The sequence below is a fragment of the Triticum urartu genome, chromosome 1 (genome assembly GCF_003073215.2).
Source record: "Triticum urartu cultivar G1812 chromosome 1, Tu2.1, whole genome shotgun sequence".
Classification (NCBI taxonomy): Eukaryota; Viridiplantae; Streptophyta; class Magnoliopsida; order Poales; family Poaceae; genus Triticum; species Triticum urartu.
The window spans coordinates 389,885,541-389,899,136 of NC_053022.1; positions in this window are offsets into that span (position 1 = coordinate 389,885,541).

A 13,596-nucleotide genomic window follows, 5' to 3' on the forward strand; every position below is an offset into this window, starting at 1 on the left:
ATTACATGGGTTGTGTGAAGATTACCTCACTTGCGACATTGCTTTCAATGCAGTTATGCCTCTAAGTTGTGCTTCGACACATGGGAGATATAGCCACATCGAGGGCGTTACAATAGGTGACCATGTTCTTGAGTTTTCATGTCAAATTTATATAGTTCCAAGTAGTTCTAATGCTTGATATAGGCTCTAGGCACTTGTAGGAGTAGTTACTATCAGTTTTATTGAAGTTGGTTCATTTTTGTTTGAAGTTACTAAAAATTTCAGATTATTTCGGAAAAATGATGAGGAGATTATTGAGGGGCTCATCAAGCCAAAGCTCAAAGGAAAAGGCACCTAAGCCTAAGTATAATTTGCCACGCACCGCGGAGATTCGGGCGTGTGAATGGCCTTCTGATGATTTCTTGAGAGCAGCTGGTATCTATGAAGATTTTCATGAATTGGCTCACAATGCAGGCCTCACCGCTTTCCTCCACGACCAATGCGATCAGTATCTCTTACTCACAAATACCTTTGTGCAAAACTTTTATTTTCATCATAGGAACTCACCACCTACGGTGGAATTTCATTTATATGATGAGCCTAAGGAGATGTCACTTTATGATTTCTGTCGGATTTGTTTAGTCCCTTTTGACGGAAAGACAGAAGAACCACATCATGATGATGTGGCTGGGTTTATTGATAATATCACTGTAGGAGAAACCAGGAAGGTTTCTGATGCACGAATCACTAGCATACATTTTCCTGTTTTGCGTTACTTTGCATTATTTGCTAGTCGTTGTTTAATTGGACGCGGAAATTCTGGAAACCTTGGTATCCTTGATTTAATTATTCTGCTCCAAGGTTTATATAGTGCTAACACTTTTAGTTTGGGCGGTATTATTGCTAGACGGTTAAATATGAACCGTACTAAGGGCCCCATCTTTGGAGGCATTTATGCCACACGCCTAGCAGCACATTTTAACATACCTATTAGGCATGCCGAGAAGGAAGAAAAAGTGCAACCCCGTGTTTATCTAGATCATAAAAGTATGGTGGCACATGATTTTATTGTTAAAAATAGGGCAGGGGAGCTTAGATATCAATTGTTCTTTAATAAACATCATCATGAGACTATTACCTTACCTGCTCCTTCTTTGTTTGATTTGACTGTAGGCACGTACCTTGTTCCGTTGACGGCTATTCACGCCTACCGGAACCCTGCACCAGTCGAGGAGCCAAAACAGGAACCACAAGATGAGCCTCCACGACAATCTGTTTATTCTTGGGATCCAGAGATGACTGTCAGCCAGTGGCAGTCAGAGTCTTCTTCTTCATCACAGTATGATCCTAACTATTCCTCTTCATCACAGTACGACCCCAACAACTATTATTATGGATATCCGCCAGGCCAGCCGTGGCCACAGACCAACTTAGGCCAAAAGCCTAAGCTTGGGGGAGTACGTATTTCTCACCGACATTACATTTATGTCCACACACACTCATTACTAGATGTCGGTGCTCATACTGTTTCACTGTAATATCCATGCTAGTTTATTTTCTTTTTCCTGCTTTCTTCTTGTGTGTTTAGTAAACCTTAAGAAAAACCAAAAAATTAGTAGTAGTTTATTTTTCTGCTGTAGTAGTAATAATTAAAAAGAAAACCCAAAAATATTTCCCGTTCTTCTTTTGCTTGTTGGGAGCTTTCCCGTGTAAATAGTTTTATTTCTTTTCTTTTCTTTGGGGGTAAGTAGGAGAAGACCATAATTAAATTGTTGAAGTGGCTCTTATATGCATTATTGTTGAATTAACCAAAGAGCCCATATTGCCTTGTCTTCTCCTGTTTATTGAATGCTCGCAGATTCCAGCTTAGTTCAATGCACGTGCACTCTTATTATTATTCACACCGTTCGGTCGTGCAAGTGAAAGGCAATTATGATGATATATGATGGACTGACTGAGATGAGAAAAGCTGGTATGAACTTGACCTCTTTTGTTTTTGTAAATATGATGATCCCGTCGTTCTTGATTCAGCTTATTATGAATAAACATGTTTGCAATGACAATTAGACATCATAGTTGCTTGTGCCATGCTTGATTAGCTATGAGTTATAATGGTTTACCTTGTGTGCCAACATGCTATTGAGATGATTATGATGTGGTATGATGAGGTGGTATCCTCCTTTGAATGATTTAAGTGACTTGACTTGGCACATGTTCACGCATGTAGTTGAAACAAATCAACCTAGCCTTCACGATATTTATGTTCATGGTGGATTATATCCTACTCATGCTTGCATCCAATGTTTATTAATTTTAATGCATATACATGGCTGTTGTCGCTCTCTAGTTGGTCGCTTCCCAGTCTTTTGCTAGCCTTCACCTGTACTAAGCGGGAATACTGCTTGTGCATCCAATCCCTTAAACCCCAAAGTTATTCCAGATGAGTCCACTATACCTTCCTATATGCGGTATCTACCTGTCGTTCCAAGTAAATTTGTATGTGCCAAACTCTAAACCTTCAAATAAACATTCTGTTTTGTATGCTCGAGTAGCTCATGTATCAACAAAGGCTGTCCTTATCTTTCGTGTTAGGCGGGTTATTCTCAAGAGGAGTGGACTCCGCTCCTCACTCACGAGAAAATGGCTGGTCATCAGGATGCCCAGTCCCATGCTTTATGCAAACTAAATCAAAATTAATTGTAAACAAAACTCCCCCTGGGACCTGATGTATGTTGGAGGCACTCGTTGTTTCGAGCAAGCCATGGATTGATGCTTGTTGGTGGAGGGGGAGTATAAACTTTACCAATCTGTTTGGGAACCGCCTATAATGTGTTTAGCATGGAAGATATCGTCATCTCTTAGTTGTTACATTGACAATGAAAGTATACCGCTCAAAATACAATTTATCTCTATTTCAAAATCGAGCTTGGCACCTCTACAAATCCCTGCTTCCCTCTGCGAAGGGCCTATCCATTTACTTTTATGCTGAGTCATCACCCTCTTATTAAAAAGCACTAGCTGGAGAGCACAGCCGTCATTTGCATTCATCACTATTAATCTATGTTGGGTATGACTATGATTGGATCTCTTTTACCATGAATTACAATGTCTAGTCAGTCCTTGATCTTTAAAGGTGCTCTGCATTTATGTTTTGCGGTCTCAGAAAGGGCTAGCGAGATACCATCTTGTTATATCATATTATGATTGTTTTGAGAAAGTGTTGTCATCCGAGATTTATTATTATGACTTGCTAGTTGATTATGCTATTGATATGAGTAATGATGAGACCTGAGAATTATTGCAAATGTGGTTAGTTATGATCTATGCTGAAAACTTGAATGCTGGCTTGACATAGTTACAACAACAAGAGCAAACAGAGTTTGTAAAAGTTTTTCTTTCTTTCTTTCAGTTTGTCAACTGAATTGCTTGAGGACAAGCAAGGGTTTAAACTTGGGGCAGTTGATACGTCTCCGTCGTATATACTTTTCCAAACACTTTTGCCCTTGTTTTGGACTCTAACTTGTATGATTTGAATGGAACTAACCCGAACTGACGCTGTTTTCAGCAGAATTACCATGGTGTTGTTTTATGTGCAGAAAACAAATATTCTCGGAATGACCTGAAACTCCACGGGAGGTCTTAGAAAAAATAATAAAAAATCCTCGCCAAATATGAAGACCAGGGGGCCCACACTCTTCTCACAAGGGTGGGCCCCCCCTAGGGCGCGCCCCCCTACCTCGTGGGCCCCCTGTTGCGTCTCCGACTCCAACTCCACCTCCATATATTGAGTTTCGATGAGAAAAAAATCAGAGAGAAGAAATCATCGCGTTTTACGATACGGAGCCGCCGCCAAGCCCTAAAACCTCTTGGGGGCTGATCTGGAGTCCGTTCGGGGCTCCGGAGAGGGGGATTCGTCGCCGCCGTCATCATCAACCATCCTCCATCACCAATTTCATGATGCTCACCGCCGTGCGTGAGTAATTGCATCGTAGGCTTGCTGGACGGTGATGGGTTGGATGAGATTTATCATGTAATCGAGTTAGTTTTGTTAGGGTTTGATCCCTAGTATCCATTATGTTTTGAGATTGATGTTGTTATGACTTTGCTATGCTTAATTATTTTCACTAGGGCCCGAGTGCCATGATTTCATATCTGAACCTATTATGTTTTCATCAATATATGAGAGTTCTAGATCCTATCTTGCAAGTCTATAGTCACCTACTATGTGTTATGATCCGGCAACCCCGAAGTGACAATAATCGGGACCACTCTCGGTGATGACCGTAGTTTGAGGAGTTCATGTATTCACTATGTGCTAATGCTTTGTTCCGGTTCTCTATTAAAAGGAGGCCTTAATATCCCTTAGTTTCCAATAGGACCCCGCTACCACGGGAGGGTAGGACAAAAGATGTCATGCAAGTTCTTTTCCATAAGCACGTATGACTATATACGGAATACATGCCTACATTACATTGATGAACTGGAGCTAGTTCTATGTCACCCTATGTTATGACTGTTACATGATGAACCACATCCGGCATAATTATCCATCACTGATCCGGTGCCTACGAGTTTTCCATATACTGGTTTACGCTTATTTACTTTCCCGCTGCTACTGTTACAATCACTACAAAATACCAAAAATATTACTTTTGCTGTCTTTACTTTTGTTACCGCTACCACCATTATCATATTACTTTGCTACTAAACACTTTGCTGCAGATACTAAGTTTCCAGGTGTGGTTGAATTGACAACTCAGCTGCTAATACTTGAGGATATTCTTTGGCTCCCCTTGTGTCGAATCAATAAATTTGGGTTGAATACTCTACCCTCGAAACCTGTTGCGATCCCCTATACTTGTGGGTTATCACATCGCCACCCCAAACTTTAAGAAACGACAACTTTGGTTTCTTGTCAAACCACAGTTCATAAGGAGTCGTCTCCATGGATTTCGATGGTGCCCTATTTAACGTGAATGTAGCCGTCTCTAAAGCATAACCCCAAAACGATAGCGGTAAATCAGTAAGAGACATCATAGATCGCACCATATCTAGTAAAGTATGATTACGATGTTCGGACACACCATTACGCTGTGGTGTTTCGGGTGGCGTGAGTTGTGAAACTATTCCACATTGTTTCAAATGAAGACCAAACTCGTAACTCAAATATTCTCCTCCATGATCAGATCATAGAAACTTTATTTTCTTGTTGCGATGATTTTCCACTTCACTCTGAAATTCTTTGAACTTTTCAAATGTTTCAGACTTATGTTTCATTAAGTAGATATACACATATCTGCTCAAATCATCTGTGAAGGTGAGAAAATAACGATACCCGCCGCGAGCCTCAACATTCATTGGACCACATACATCAGTATGTATGATTTCCAACAAATCTGTTGCTCGCTCCATTGTTCCGGAGAACGGAGTTTTAGTCATCTTGCCCATTAGGTATGGTTCGCAAGTACCAAGTGATTCATAATCAAGTGATTCCAAAAGTCCATCAGAATGGAATTTCTTCATGCGCTTTACACCAATATGACCCAAACGGCGGTGCCACAAATAAGTTGCACTATCATTATCAACTCTGCATCTTTTGGCTTCAATATTATGAATATGTGTATCACTACTATCGAGATTTAATATAAACAGACCACTCTTCAAGGGTGCATGACCATAAAAGATATTACTCATATAAATAGAACAACCATTATTCTCTGATTTAAATGAATAACCGTCTCGCATCAAACAAGATCCAGATATAATGTTCATGCTCAACGCTGGCACCAAATAACAATTATTCAGGTCTAATACTAATCCCGAAGGTAGATGTAGAGGTAGCGTGCCGACTGCGATCACATCGACTTTGGAACCATTTCCCACGCGCATCGTCACCTCGTCCTTAGCTAATCTTCGCTTAATCAGTAGTCCCTGTTTCGAGTTGCAAATATTAGCAACAGAATCAGTATCAAATACCCCGGCACTACTGCGAGCATTAGTAAGGTACACATCAATAACATGTATATCACATATACCTTTGTTCACCTTGCCATCCTTCTTATCTACCAAATACTTGGGGCAGTTCCGCTTCCAGTGACCAGTCCCTTTGCAGTAGAAGCACTCAATTTCAGGCTTAGGTCCAGACTTGGGTTTCTTCACTTGAGCAGCAACTTGTTTGCCGTTCTTCTTGAAGTTCCCCTTCTTCCCTTTACCCTTTTTCTTGAAACTGGTGGTCTTGTTGACCATCAACACTTGATGCTCCTTCTTGATTTCTACCTCCGTAGCCTTTAGCATTGCGAAGAGCTCAGGAATTGTCTTATCCATCCCTTGCATGTTATAGTTCATCATGAAGCTTTTGTAGCTTGGTGGCAGTGATTGAAGAATTCTGTCAATGACACTATCATCCGGAAGATTAACTCCCAGTTGAATCAAGTGATTGTTATACCCAGACATTTTGAGTATATGTTCACTGACAGAACTATTCTCCTTCATCTTGCAGCTATAGAACTTATTGGAGACTTCATATCTCTCAATCCGGGCATTTGCTTGAAATATTAACTTCAACTCCTGGAACATCTCATATGATCGATGACGTTTAAAACGTCATTGAAGTCCCAGTTCTAAGCCGTAAAGCATGGCACACTGAACTATCGAGTAGTCATCAGCTTTGCTCTGCCAGACGTTCATAACATCTGGCGTTACTCCTAGAGCAGGTTTGGCACCTAGCGGTGCTTCCAGGACGTATTTCTTCTGTGCAGCAATGAGGATAATCCTCAAGTTATGGACCCAGTCCGTGTAGTTGCTATCATCATCTTTCAACTTAGCTTTCTCTAGGAACACATTAAAATTCAATGGAACAACAGCACGGGCCATCTATCTACAACAACATAGACATGCAAAATACTATCAGGTACTAAGTTCATGATAAATTAAAGTTCAATTAATCAAATTACTTAAGAACTCCCACTTAGATAGACATCCCTCTAATCATCTAAGTGATCACGTGATCCATATCTACTAAACCATGTCCGGTCATCACGTGAGATGGAATAGTTTTCAATGGTGAACATCACAATGTTGATCATATCTACTATATGATTCACGCTCGACCTTTCGATCTCAGTGTTCCGAGGCCATATTTGCATATGATAGGCTCGTCAAGTTTAACCCGAGTATTCTGCATGTGCAAAACTGGCTTGCACCCGTTGTATGTGTACATAGAGCTTATCACACCCGATCATCACGTGGTGCCTCGGCACGACGAACTTTCGCAATGGTGCATACTCAGGGAGAACACTTGTACCTTGAAATTTAGTGAGAGATATCATCTTATAATGCTACCGTCGATCTAAGCAAAATAAGATGCATAAAGGATAAACATCACATGCAATCAATATAAGTGATATGATATGGCCATCATCATCTTGTGCCTTTGATCTCCATCTCCAAAGCACCGTCATGATCACCATAGTCACCGGCGCAACACCTTAATCTCCATCGTAGCATCGTTGTCGTCTCGCCAACTATTGCTTCTACGACTATCGCTACCGCTTAGTGATAAAGTAAAGCAATTACATGGCGATTACATTTCATACAATAAAGCGACAACCATATGGCTCCTGCCAGTTGCCGATAACTCTGTTACAAAATATGATCATCTCATACAATAAAATTTAGCATCATGTCTTGACCATATCACATCACAACATGCCGTGCAAAAACAAGTTAGACGTCCTCTATTTTGTTGTTGCAAGTTTTACGTGGCTGCTACGGGCTGAGCGAGAGCCGTTCTTACCTACGCATCAAAAACCACAACACGGTATAGTGATTGCTTTTTGATCTTCATAAAGAACCCTGTTCATTGAATCCGATTCAACTAAAGTTGGAGAAACTGACACCCACCAGCCACCTGTGTGCGAAGCACATCGGTAGAATCAGTCTCGCGTAAGCGTACGCGTAATGTCGGTCTGGGCCGCTTCATCCAACAATACCGCTGAATTAAGAATCAACTAGTGACGGCAAGCAATATGTATATACCCACGCCCACAACTCCTTTGTGTTCTACTCGTGTATATAATATCTACGCATAAACCTAGCTCGGATACCACTATTGGGAAACGTAGCAATTTCAAAAAAAATCCTACGCACACGCAAGATCATGGTGATGCAAAGCAACGAGAGGGGAGAGTGTTGTCCATGTACCCTCGTAGACCATAAGCGGAAGCGTTATGACAACGCGGTTGATATAGTCGTACGTCTTCACGATCGACTGATCCTAGTACTGAACGTACGGCACCTCTGCGATCTGCACACGTTCGGCTCGGTGACGTCCCACGAACTCACGATCCAGTAGAGCTTCAAGGGAGAGCTTCGTCAGCACAACAGCATGATGATGGTGATGATGAAGTTACCGGCGCGGGGTTTCGTCTAAACACTGCAATGATATGACCGAGGTGGAATATGATGAAGGGGGGCACCGCACACGGTTTGGAACAATCAACTTGTGTGTCCTAGGGTGCCCCGTGCCCCCGTATATAAAGGAGCAAGGGGAGAGGCCGGCCGGCCCTAGTGGCGCCAAAGGAGAGGAGGAATCTTCCTTCTAGTAGGAGTAGGATTCATCCTTTCCTAGTCCTACTAGGAAGGGGGAAGGGGAAGGAAAGAGAGGGAGAGGGAGAGGGAAAGAGGGGCCGCGCCCCCCTCCCCTAGTCCTATTCGGACTCCCCTTGGGGGGGCGCCACCTCCTGGGCTGCTGCCCTCTCTCTTCCCTAAGGCCCACTAAGGCCCAATACTTCCCTGGGGGGTTCCGGTAATAGCCGTCCAATATATCAATCTTTATTTCTCGACCATTTCGAGACTCCTCGTCATGTCCGTGATCACATCCGGGACTCCGAACTATCTTCGGCACATCAAAACACATAAACTCGTAATACCGATCGTCATCGAACGTTAAGCGTGCGGACCCTACAGGTTTGAGAACTATGTAGACATGACCGAGACATGTCTCCATCCAATAACCAATAGCGGAACCTGGATGCTCATATTGGCTCCTACATATTCTACGAAGATCTTTATCGGTCAAACCGCATAACAACATATGTTGTTCCCTTTGTCATCTTTATGTTACTTGCCCAAGATTCGATCATCGGTATCTCAATACCTAGTTCAATCTCGTTACCGGCAAATCTCTTTATTCGTTCCGTAATGCATCATCCCACAACTAACTCATTAGTCACATTGCTTGCAAGGCTTATAGTGGTGTGCATTACCGAGAGGGCCCAGAGATACCTCTCCAACAATCTGAGTGACAAATCCTAATCTCGATCTATGCCAACTCAACAAACATCATCGGAGACACCTGTAGAGCACCTTTATAATCACCCAGTTACGTTGTGACGTTTGGTAGCACAAAAAGTGTTCCTTCGATATTCGGGAGTTGCATGATCTCATAGTCATAGGAACATGTATAAGTTATGGAGAAAGCAATGGCAACAAACTAAATGATCATCGTGCTAAGCTAACGGATGGGTCAAGTCAATCACATCATTATCTAATGATGTGATCCCGTTAATCAAATGACAACTCATGTTTATGGTTAGGAAACATAACCATCATTGATTCAACGAGCTAGTTAAGTAGAGGCAAACTAGTAACACTTTGTCTGTATATGTATTCACACATGTACTAAGTTTCTGGTTAATATAATTCTAGCATGAATAATAAACATTTATCATAATATAAGGAAATATAAATAACAACTTTATTATTGCCTCTAGGGCATATTTCCTTCAACTTCATGTTGATGGAGCCTTAGAACCCTGAAGCTCTAAGATCACGGTTCCTAAGTCCACGAAGGACTATGCCCATGGAGGGTTGGGCTCACGAAGAGGAACCAACCAATTGCACCATGGCTTAAACCATGAAGCTCTAGCCTCATTGGGATAGATATTTATGAAGTAGGTGATCTCTTTGCCCTTACAAACTTATTAGTTCATTCATACCTTTGAAAGCTCCCAAGCACACCTCTAGGAGGCGCACGCACTCCAAAAGTACCTTCACAATAACTGCAATGTCGCGTATAGTGACATTTTATGACATGAAACGATAAACTCACGTGAATAATTTCGCCTAGATGTGATCGTTGTATCATTGATTGGGATTTAGCTAATTCTCGGGTTAGAGAATTGGCAAATCCGTGGTGATAGAAAAAAATAAAGACTTTACGATAAATAAAAAACTACACATAAACCATCTAGAGCATCACCAAAGATAAGGAAATTGAATCAAAGTTACACGAAAAACAATCAAAAATTAGGTTTAAAAAGGAAAATTAATACACTAAGATAGGAATAATGAAAAAAGTGGAATAGTGCCTACTAAAAGTATTGTTTGACCATGCCAAAATTGTAACAGCCCAGATTTATAGTAGTACTTACTAATTAGAAATTGATTGTGCATCACAAGCATCATGTTTAGTTACTGGTAATTGAAAATTAGGATAATTCAACCCTCAAATTTTCCTAAAAGGGCAAACTCTAATTGACTCCATTTTTAATGAAAGGCATAGATCTTGACCTATTTAAATGGAGGGATTTCACATGGTGATTTCTCTTAAAAACTTGCTCACAGGAAGCTACCGGAATTATTTCAGGAATACTAGAAGCCTAAATCATGCAATTGTAGTTCAACCCTACATATTAAAAAATGGACTTTATATTTCTAGAAATAAAAGTACAAACTCAAAGTGCTGATATAATTTATGTTGCTTTTTAATATACGCGAGATGCTACAAAAAGTCACAAAATTTAGAGGTATTTTGAACCCTCTATCAAATTAAAACAAGAGCACATTAATAAAAGCAGAAATAATAAAATAGAGACATATATCTTTCTCTCTTTGTCTGTGTGTGTGTCTCTCTCTCCTCACACAGGCTAGCCAGCTAGCAGTAGGCAGCAAATAGCAAACCCATACCCAGCCGTGGGGCCCAACTTGGCCCACCCCGCGCCACAGTCATCTCCCACCTCTCGCCTCTCTCCTCATACATGATGAGTTTCATGCCGACTGTGGCACGGATGGCCTCAACATCGATGCTACGGCATCGTCGCTGTCGTACAAAATAAACCACCGAAAATACGGGCTAGATGTTGAAAAAAACATATGACAAACTAGATAAAATGATAAAACCTTGCCTACATGGCACGCCCAGTCAACACCAAAAAATGGGGCAAAAAGCGGCACAAGTTTGCTGGAGTGGGCATAAATAAATAAAATCGCTAAGATGGGATAATATGTGTCACAAACATGAAACTTGAGGGTAGAAAATGAAATTAAATATATTCTTTATTATTTTTTATGATGTCTGTACTGTCATAATGTTTGATAGGTCGTTTCTTAGTGTTGAGTAATGTGATTGTATTAGGAAATATATGTTAGATTAGGAAATATTCTGGCTTGTCTTGTACTTCAAACAGATCATGTACTCTTATATATATATGTCCACGAGGCTCAAGCAATACAACAAATAAACAATTCCATCAAATTTCTCTCTCCCTTCTAACTTGGTATTAGTTTCCGAGTTCTAAACCCTAGCCGCCGCCGCTTCCGCATCCGCGCGCCGTCCTCGGGGCGGTCGACCTCCATGACCGCCGCCGGGGCCGCGTCGCCCGTACCTAGGGTTCGTCCGCTGGCCGCGTTGGCCGGCTGCCCTAAAGAGTCTTTTCCCCAAGCCCTTGCTCCGGGGTTTTCTCTCTCCCGCCGGTCAACTTGATCGGTGGTTTCTTTTTGGTCTTCCGATCTATTCTTGATCGGTTTGCGTCGCCCACCGCCGCCGTCGACCCCGAGCGCCTCTACTCCGACCCCGGCGTGACCAGCCGGCCTCTCCTCCGACCCGGCGGCCACGCGCGCCGAGGCGGCCCATCACGGCCAGCCACCGTCCGCGCATCGGTCCGCCCGTCGCCCTGCGTCGACCGTCACCGCCTTCCTCCGACCGAGACACCTGCATCGTCCTGACCCGGCGGCCTCGCGCCATGCGACGGCCAATCATAGCTGTCGCTCGCGCGCCGGCCCGCCCATCGATCCACGTCACTTGCCTCTGTCACATGCGCACAGTGGCCCGGCGGTCTACCTCGCCGGCCTCGTTCTCGGCTGCGTCGGGACGGCTACGTCAGGCTCGTCGGCTGCCTCAACTCGGACGCCGATGCTCCGTTGGTCGCTCGGGCCTCGCTGCCCGGGCGTCGGCGCTGCTTTGGCAGCCCGGGTGCCGGTGCTGACAAGCTCGTCCGTGACGTCCCACGGCGTTCGTCGTCGCCGGCTTCATCTTGGACTCTGCCGCCACCACGCCTCCATCGAGCGGCGTCTCGACCTCGCGCGCGATCGGCTTGATCACCCGCTCACCGCTGCGATCCGCCTCATCTACGCCGCTCGACCGACCTGGCCCGTCGGCTATGGGCATCTCCGCAGGTCCCATGAAGATCGTCCCCGAGTTCAGCGTGCCTCTCCGCCGATCGAACATCGGGCTGCCGCTGCGTCGCCCTGTCAGGCTGCAGCGCCGCCGCCCCGTGGTTCTCCTCGCGACTGCATCGACTCATGTGTCGCCGCTGCGTCGCCCCTTCGGGCCGTAGTGCCGCGATACGCGGTCCCCGCCGCCGCCCTGAGGTCTTCCCGCCGCCACCCCGACTCGCCTGCCGTCGCTGCGTCGCCGCTTCGGGCCGTAGCGTCGCGGCCCGCGGTCAGCTCCGTCGTCACCGCGCGTCAACCCCCCGTGGTATGCGTCGCGCCGTCTTCCTTGGCGCGGGAACGCCACCGTCCGCGCCGGTCTTTGTCACGCTGTCAGGGTTCTTCGCCTACTTCGAGCACCGCCGCCGCACTTCTAACCTAGCCGCCGCCGTCAGGCCGACGCCGCCGCTCTTCTTTGGCCGCCGTCGCGGCTACCTCCATAGCTGCCGCCACGCCTCGTCCACCCCCTTCGTCTTCGTCCAAGCACCAGCTCGTCGCCAGCGTCGCCATCATCTACCCCGTCCACTTCGTCTACTCCAACCACCGTTGGTGACATCGGCCCCACGCCGATGGACGCCGCAATCGTCGTCGAGTTCTTCTCTGCTGGCCCCTCCGACTTCTTCGACATGGCGTACAGCTCGTGCAGGCCCCTAGTCTACGCATGCCTGGTGCTGGCAACACCGATGCGTGCCTTCATCCACGACGTGTCCCCGGGCCTGGCAAGCCTGGTCGGCGCTTCGTCAACTTCATCTTCGTCCATCTACGCATGCCCGGTGCTGGAAACATCGATGCGTGCCTTCGTCCATGATGTCGTCAGCAACATCTTCTCCTCGGCGTACCACTACATCGACACCACTGCGCCCATGCTCAGTCGGCGCCCCCTTGCGCCCGTGGCTCCACGGCGACTTCCTCGACACCGGCCACCCTGACTCGACATCGACCACGGCATTCTTCGCATGGCTACCTCGACCACGGCTCCACCACCCACGCTCTCGGCTACATCGACAAACGGCACAAAGGGCTACCGCCTGCTTGAGCAACCTCGTTGGTTTCCACTCCAGCCACGACTCCGCAATGCGTCGACCATTACGACTGTGGGGGGTTGTCCGTCGGCTTGCCTTCGGA